This window comes from Sinocyclocheilus grahami, unplaced genomic scaffold, assembly GCF_001515645.1.
Source record: "Sinocyclocheilus grahami isolate Dianchi unplaced genomic scaffold, SAMN03320097.WGS_v1.1 scaffold604.1, whole genome shotgun sequence".
In the NCBI taxonomy this organism is placed as follows: Eukaryota; Metazoa; Chordata; class Actinopteri; order Cypriniformes; family Cyprinidae; genus Sinocyclocheilus; species Sinocyclocheilus grahami.
In genome coordinates this window covers 680,372-689,626 of record NW_015505783.1, presented here as the reverse complement: position 1 = coordinate 689,626, position 9,255 = coordinate 680,372, and the positions used below count along the sequence as shown (strand labels likewise).

General features: G+C 39.2%; 1 pseudogene; it reads left to right on the top strand.

The window, feature by feature from the left end:
- The first annotated feature begins 240 nt into the window (after positions 1–240).
- Positions 241–9,255, top strand: part of LOC107557478 (DNA topoisomerase 1-like) — a 19,090-nt pseudogene continuing 10,075 nt past the window's right edge.

The window sequence follows — 9,255 nt, the reverse complement described above, 5'->3', positions numbered from 1 at the left end:
CATGTTCATTAACTGGATTAAAACTACTGCATAAATATAATTTGGTATCATAATATTGGTTTAGTCTCCTCATCATTCACAATGGGGTGTTATGCAGACACTTACGCAACCTTGCAGGTAGTCATTCCTACATCATTGATTCCTGAAATACTCAGTCATGTCCATGGACACCCATCAGTGGGTCATTATGGGTTGGCCAAAACATTGGACAGAGCTATGCGGTCTTTTTACTGGCCTTACATGTCTACAGACATCGCCAAACATTGCTCACAATGTACGGCTTGCCAGTCGCGGCGTTCTCCTGTGCCCCGACCGCAGGCGCCACTCATTCCTATCTCTCCTGACCGTCCATTCCAAATAGTGGCCGCAGACATAACAGAGTTGCCTATTTCAACCAAGGGTCACCGCTATGTACTAGTAATGATGGACCTGTACACCAAGTTTGTCAATCTCTACCCATTAAAAGATCAGACCGCTGTCTCTGTGGCAGGTTGTATATTTGACCACTACATTCCACAGCACGGTGTCCCTGAGGCCCTACACTCGGATCAGGGCAGACAGTTTGAATCTGACCTCATAAAGCACCTTTGTAACTTGTTGTCAATCAAGAAGCTCCGTACGTCCCCTTATCATGCTCAGTGTGACGGAGCTGTTGAGCGCTTTAATCGCACTCTAAAAGATGAACTTTCTAAACATCTTTTTGACTCCGGTACGGAGTGGGATGAGCACCTTGCGCAGGTTGCATTGGCTTATAACACCACTAAGCACACTAGCACAAGACTGACACCCTTCTTTCTGGCTCATGGCCGGGAAGCCCGCGTTCCCTTGGACACACTACTCCTGGACAATAATGCTTCCTGCTCAGCAACAGCGGGCACACCAGCAGCATATGTTAACAAATTGCGTAAGAGACTGGCCTGTGCTTATCGTTCTGCAACTGCTTTCCGAGACAAAGCTCAAGACCAACAACGCCTGAACTATGATCGTCATTTGAAGTATACTCCGTATAACAGTGGTGACTTGGTTTTAGTGGATGATCCTGCCCACCACCACAACAAACTGTATCCACGTTGGGTGGGCCCATATGAGGTTTTGCAACCAATATGCTTCTTTGGTGGTTCCACCCCTGTTAATTTTGAAGTTCGGGATGTATCTAGACCTCATGCGAAAGCAAAACTCATTCATTACAATCGCATGAAACCATACATCACTGACCCAAAGAACACTCATACCCCTACCTCCCCTTCATCCACTGTTCAGCCGACCACTCTGAACACCTTGTCTGGACTCCTCCCACCCCACATTACACCTGTGCCACCGGGACTCCCCACACCTCAGGTTCTGTTGGAACCACCACCGTTGCCTCAGTTGCAACCTCACCCCCAATTGCAACCGCCCAGGACCCTACAACCTTCCTGCCCTATGGAAAATGTGCAGGGCTCTGACTCTGGACTGAGTCCAATACGGAGCACACCTGAAGCTGGACTGTCAACAGGTGTTTCTGAATCACCTGGTACTCCAGTGTCCACTCGGAATGTGCTTCCCAGGGCACGTCGATTGCCTTCCCATTTGAAGGGTTTTGCACTTTACTGATTGTTAAATGTTCTCTGTACTTGGTTTTGTTATGTGCAGGGTTAATTCATGTAACAATGGGAATATTAATGCAGAGTTTCTTGATATACTGAATCCTTATGGGCCTATGTGATTTATGTTGCATTTTTGTTAAACGTCTCTTTGTGCGTTTTGGTCCTTTTGATACAGATTTTGGGTAATATATTGTTTGGACTTTTATGTCTACATTTTGTTTATGCCATATATGTATAAGGGTTGTGTTAGAAATGAGGACATTTCTTGTTGGGTAAGGGAGTATTATGTAGGGAGTTAAATTCAAGGTTAACATTAATGTTCTATAACTTTAAATAAGATCTAGAGGTAATATCGCGAGAACGGGGACCCGCGATTAGGATCGCGGGAGAAAATGATCGAGAGAGTTGTGAGAGCGTAGAGAGAGAGATGACACGCTCTGTGTAATCAGATGTGGCTGATTCATGATGTTTACCTCTTCATGTTTAATAAATCAAGTGTTATGATCTGCCGAGCTCCCTGTTGGTGTCCTCCTTGGATCAAAGCCAAGAACCCACGAGCCAGAGCGTGGTAAGAACTGTGACGCTCATATATAGGAAGAACACGCGTTACAGTATTTATAAAGCATATGTTCTGTATGACCATATTCTACATCCCTAACTCTACCCAACACCTAAACTTACCATCTACCTCACTAACTATTAATAAGCAGCAAATTAGGAGTTTGTTGAGGAAAAAGTCATAGTTAATGGTTTGTTAATAGCGAGAGTTGGACCTTAAAATAAAGTGTGACTCAAAATATCAAACTAAAATATAGTACATTCCTTTCATTGAAATAAAAAAGGCCTCCACACAAGGAGCACTAGAGGGTTAAGTAAATGTAAGAGATTAATATTTTGATGTATACATATAATTGGGTGTAGTTCTGATAAGATGCGTCTTTTGACATTGAAAGGGGAGTTTTTTGGAGCTGGCAGACAAACCCCATGCAGTCATTCGACTGGCTTCACGATCTAGTGTACTGCCAAAGCATCACGTTTTACATGTTTCATGGTGGTCTTACATTTTTCAGGCGCTCTTAAATGATACAGTAGCACAAAAGCAAGTTGCACATGAAGAATTGAATGTGTTTGTACATGACCAGATCACTGATGTGCTGTTTTACTGCAGTAAGTATATATTAATTAACATTAATATGATTTATGTCCATCAGAGTTGATGTTTCAATCTAACCTTGTCTCTGATTGAGAAATTTGCTAGGTGTAATGTGGTTGAGAAGCTACAGAAATGGAAGACCAGGATAAAGATGGTTTGATTTATTGTTTTCCATGATGAAGAATTGAATTATATGATGTCATCTAGGCTTATTGCTTGTTTTCGCAACTGAAACCAATAAATAAAAATAAATATTTAATCCGTTATTAATTGACATGGCTTGCTAGACAATTGCAAAAAAATAGGCATATACAACTGACTATACAAAAGACTGATCTTTCATTTTGTCCGTGTTTTTTCTGTGTAAATGAATAAAATATAAATTAAAAGTGTCCAAAAGCTTAAGTGTAATGGGTGCACTTACTCAATATATGCTATCATAATCTGTGATTACCATATTCATATACTATGGTGTTTACGTGGTGCAACAGGGTACCAAAGTACCTTTCTGGTATTTATTGCTAGTTAAGAATTGCAATAAAATCCTATAATAACAAAATGTAACATTTCATCAGTGTCTCAGCAATGGATGCTCTGCAGTGAATGGGTGCCGTCAGAATGAGAGTCCAAACAGCTGATACAAACATCACAATAATCCACACCACTCCAGTCCATCAGTTAATGTTAGGGCTGTCCTCGACTAAGGCTTTTTCTGGTCGACTAGTGGTTGTTCATTTTAAGCATTAGTCGACTAATCGCACATTTATTAATAAAGCATTTAAATCATTATTATGAGCCTTTAATTGCCTACGTAGGCTAATATGCACTCAAGCGCATGAATAAAGCTTGCCACAGCACACCGGTGGAAGTAATGATTATGCATGTGTCAGTGAAAAACAGTAAGGAGGCTGCATTAACATTTTAATAATTCACTGATAAACTAGTGCTTGCTTTGTTTCGGGTTTAAGAGATGAATTTGGCGACACTGACTCCTCAGTACTGCTGCACCTGTATTCATGTTTCATGCGGATTACATAATCTGAGAATATTTGTTGAATTGGTTTATTTGAAAGTAGACATTTCACTCTCTATAGATGTATTTTAATGTAAAGATATACACAGAGTTTCGCACTCGAGTTCACAGAGACCGAGACGGCAGAAAGCGTATCATGTTTGATTTCATTATTTTACAAAAGCACATTGTTTTGTTGTTATTGTGAATGCACACAAATAAACGTAAGGTCTTTACAGATTTGAAAGATGTATTACTCATATCTGTATGAGCAAAAATGATGGAGTATTTTAAGAGCAAATGTATTGCCACATAGCCGTTAACGATCTGCGTGACTTCTCCAATGTGGATTGTTTTGTCACTAATAAAATTTTGGTCGACCAAGCCTTTTCTGGTCAACTAACGATTAGTCGACTATTAGGGTCCAGCCCTAGTTAGTGTCTTGAGAAGCGTCTTGTTTGTAAAAACTTCTGTTGTCGTCTCACAACAAAATCCACCCACACACTAGTTTTGAACTGTTCTGGACTGTTTTCAATCTGCATTTGAAGATGACTTTTTCACTGGAGAAAGCAATTATATTTTAGCTGGAAACAACAGTTTGAAGTTGAAAACATCTTAATGATGGAGTTTCTCATACAAACACAGCTTTTCTTACTCGTGGATTATTGTGACGTTTTATCAAGGTCAAGGTTAAGTTTATTTATATAGCACCTTAAAAGCAACAAGTGCTGACCAAGGTGCTCCACAACCAAAACATCAGAAAAATCAACTAACAAAAGCATTAAGACAATATAAAATTTGAAATCATTAAATAATACAATAAGTAATGCAAGACATCACCAAACAAAGAAAGAAACAGAAACAAAGCAAAACAGTATTTTCAAGGTAAGCAAAAGCCTGTGAAAAAAGATTTGTTTTAAGAGATTATTTAAAGGAAGATAACGTAGGGGATGCTCTGATGGATAAAGGCAAAGAGTTCCAGAGTCTAGGACCAAGAACTGAAAAAGCTCTGTTCCCTTTAAATTTTAAACGAGATTTTGGGACAATCAATAACTTCCGAAAAGACGATCTAAGCGTTCTCACAGGAGAAAAGAAATGGAGAAGATCTGAAATGTAAATTGGGGCAAGACCATGAGGTGCTTTAAAAACTAAAACCTTAAAATCAAATCTGAATTTAACAGGTAACCAGTGAAGTGAAGCTAACACGGGTAATATGCTCCCTCTTTTTTGTCCCTGTCAAAAAGCGAGCAGCAGCATTCTGTATCAGCTGTAAACGTGATAGTGAAGACTGGTTAATTCCAGCATAAAGAGCGTTACAGTAATCCAGCCTTGTTGAAATGAATGCATGAGTAACAACCTCTAAATCATTCAAACTGAGAAAACTTTTCAGCTTGCGAAGCCCCTTAAGCTGCAAAAAACTGGCTCTAACTACAGACTTAATTTGTTTGTCAACTGTTTGGACTCTCATTCTGACGGCACCCATTCACTGCAGAGGATGAGCAAATGATGCAATGCTACATTTGAAGAAACAAACTCGTCTACATCTCGGATGGCCCGAGGGTCAGTCAGTTTTCAGCAAATTTTCATTTTTGGGCAAACTATTCAAATGAATTATTATGAATTTCATTGAGATTCATGGCATCTCTGAATCTAAGTCTGGTTTTCTCGCTGGTCTTTTATGACACTTTATTGTTTTTGGCTCAGATTCACACAAACATAAAAGACAGAGAACACAATCACAAAGAGCACAAGAGAGACAAGGAGCGAGAAAACTCAAAGAACGGCAACAGGCGGTTCTTTTTATTACTTCTGTTATTTTGACCATTTTTTTCAAGATTTGTAAACATCATTGCTCCTCGTACGCAGACCTCTGTTCTTTATCCAGCTTTGGCATATTGATCTGCTGTAAGAGTTTGCAGTCCTGCCCGTTTCAATGGCATTAGTCATCACCAGAGATTCATTGATCTAGTGTCCTAAAGCAGAAACTCATCTTTTTTCGTTTGTTTTACAGTGAACGCAGAAGCTCTTTTGAGAAGAAGCATCGAGAGAAAGAACAAGAGCGGCTTAAGCACAAAGAAAAGCAAAAAGAAGAAAAGGTCGATTTATTTGTGCCATGCCAGACAGTTACAAAATATAATGAATGAAATAATGTGTCTGTTTGAACAGTTATAAATCTTACTTTGGGTGTGTCTTTGTATTTTTGTGAAGTTTCATAGTTCTGATGGGAAATATCGAGATAAAGAGAACGGCTTTGTAAGGTAAGACAAGCGATGTTCCTCTTTTATAAGTCACAGTGTTTTGATTTGCACATTGGAAAATATTAATTGTCTGTTATTTTATATATGTACCAAGATAATTGTACCACTTTGTAATCTTTGTAGGCCTGTTGGATAAATTTGACCTGTGGTGTAATAAAAATAAAAAAGTTATTTAAAATGACGCGTCCCACGGCTTATGTCTTGTTTCAGCTCTCTGTCAATTAAAGTGGAAGAGGACAAAGGTTATCATCACCCCATCAGACATTCGAGAGAGAGAGAGAGAGAGCGGGATGAAGACGAGTATGTGCAATACGGAACAATTCCCATCATCCACAGCACATGCAACTAGTTTGCTAAACCCATAATATTTCTGTTTGTAAAGCAGGTATGAACACAAACCCGAAAAGGTAAAAGTGGACAATGAGAAGAAAGTGAAAAAACGTAACCAGGAGGACAGTGACTATGAAGAGAGGGAGGTATGCATCACTCTTTCTCCTGAACTATCTACTTGGCTTTGGATTGCTACTCGTGTCAGATCTGACCCGTCCAGGAAAAGAAACCAAAGAAGAGGACCAAAGAGGTCAAGAAAGACTCCACTGGAGGGAAGAAGAAAGCCAAAAACGAGCCGGAGGAGAAGTGGAAATGGTGAGACATAATTGAGACAAAATTAAGCGTTAGCGTTAGTCCTGGCAGGTCACGTGAGTCAAGCTTGCATCAGCTGATTCTCAGCTGATCACATCTACCTATAGGAATACGACACCTATCGCAGCATTCCTATATAAGCTCAATTCAGTATTATTCAGCAGCTTTTCAGCTTGCTTCGGAGCAAATTACCCTCCTCCATCCCCAGCTCCTCCTTTCGCCACAGTCAGGACTTAGCTTTCTGATATTCCTTGCTAATCAGACTCCTTTATCTTGAATAAAGTGTTACACTTAAATATCATTGAGTACATTAATGATATCTGCCTTGTTCTGTTCTGTTAACCCTAGGGGGTTATTATTGCTGCTCTCCCTGCTCATTCATGACAGGCTGCATGGATGGGCAGGGAGTTTTTTTGCCCAGAACAGAACCATACCGCCATACCAAACTTTATGCTAAGTATCTATCACTTTGACGATAGTGGTCCTGACAGAACCTGTACTTGTGTAAATGTTTCTCCCTTCTTGTCTTTCTGCGATGTTTGTCTGCGTCTTCCTCTGTTTCTCAGGTGGGAAGAGGAGAAATGCACAGATGGCTCCAAATGGAGGTTTCTGGAGCATAAAGGGCCCGTGTTTCCCCCACCATATGAACCCCTGCATGCTAGACCGTATCAGGTTTTATTATGATGGTGAGGAGTGTTGACCTTTGACCCCGCCACATGGCCGCTATCATATTCTGCTCAAAAACACCAGACAGTACTATCCTAAAATCATTACAGATTGACCAATAATGTTTTTTTGTTGTTGTTTTTTTACAACCAATACAATTACGTTAAGTTAATTTGCCTGTAAAAAGTGCTGTTGCCTGTTAAATGTTTAGCGCTGAGGATTTTTTGGTTTTTTTTTTTATTCCAGATGCCTTCATTTATACCCTAGTGAAAAATAAATATGCTAAAATGTATTTGAAATACATTTATTTCATGCTAAGTATACTACAGATACATTTACATATTTCTGTGTTTAATAAAAAATACCCTGCAATTGTACTTTTGGTATACTAAGCTGGTATACTTAAAGTCTTCTAAATTGGAACAACTAATTTTGTACTTAATGCACTTTAATTGTGCTGAAGTCCAACTAAAGATATGCTTAGTATATGTGATTGTGCTAAAGTGGAACTATTGCAAGTATACTTCATGTACACTTTAAATATCTTGCATTTAAATACTGATATTATTCAAAGATCGTACAGTCCTTATTAATAGTGACATTAAAACACATTTTAGGCTTAATATTAAGAAATGTGCATTGTACACAAGTGATACTCCAAAAAAAATACATGTCGCTCCAAAGTCTTGAGCGACATGTCAGTAAATATGTTAATAGATTTGAACTATACTTATGTATTTTAAATATATTACTTTTTTACTTAGGTTCAGTTTACCTAGTATGCTTTTTAAAAGAGATAAATTATTAATTAGAAAAGACAAAAATAAATGTCACAAATAGTCAATTTCTAAAAAAAGAAATAGTGTCAGCATGCACGATGAGTGTATATTGTGGTGTATGATGAGGATATCTTCAGATGTTGAGATAATTATCATGTGGTCCACAGGAAAGGCCATGAAACTGAGCCCTGGCGCAGAGGAAGTGGCCACGTTTTATGCAAAAATGCTTGACCATGAGTACACAACTAAAGACATATTTAGAAAGAACTTCTTTAAAGATTGGAGGAAGGTAACACACTTTTCAACACATTACTGCTGTCAGTATACTGTCACAAATGCCAGTTTTAAAGGAATAGTTTTATCAGCAGCTGGAAATGTGCAAACGTTTGAAATTGTTCTTACAGAAATATTGTCTCACAAATGTTTCTTGTAAGGAAATGACAGTCAAAGATCACAGAGCTGAAGAAATGTGACTTCACTGAGATGCACGAGTACTTTAAAGCACAACCCGAGGCCAGAAAACAGATGTCAAAAGAGGAGAAACAGGTTAGTGTGTCACTGCACCTGAATCTACGCAAACACACACACACGCAGAAACTATTTCAACTATTATTCAGTCGATCAATTTGTCATGTTTCTACAGAAAATCAAAGAAGAGAACGAGTGCATTCTGCAGGAGTACGGATACTGCGTCATGGACAATCACAGGGAGCGCATCGGGAACTTCCGGATCGAGCCGCCGGGTCTGTTCCGTGGCCGCGGGGATCATCCTAAGATGGGCAAACTGAAACGCCACATCCGTCCCGAGGACATCATCATCAACTGCAGCAGTCAGTCCCTGGGACCATTCAAAACCATTCAGTACTATTACTGGCTTCATGCTGTAGAGTAATAGTGGAGTTAGACAGTAAAACTATGAAATAACATGAATGGATGGGAATTATGTCGTGATAATAAAGTGAAACCTTCATTTTCTTCAAAGTCCCTTGTCTATATTGCCTGTCTATCTGTCTGGCTGTATATCTGTCTGTCTGTCTGTCTGTATCTGTCTGTCTGTATCTATCTGTCTGTCTGTCTGTCTGTCTGCCTGTATCTGTCTGTCTGTATCTGTCTGTCTGTCTGTCTGTCTGTCTGTATCTATCTGTCTGTCTGTCTGTCT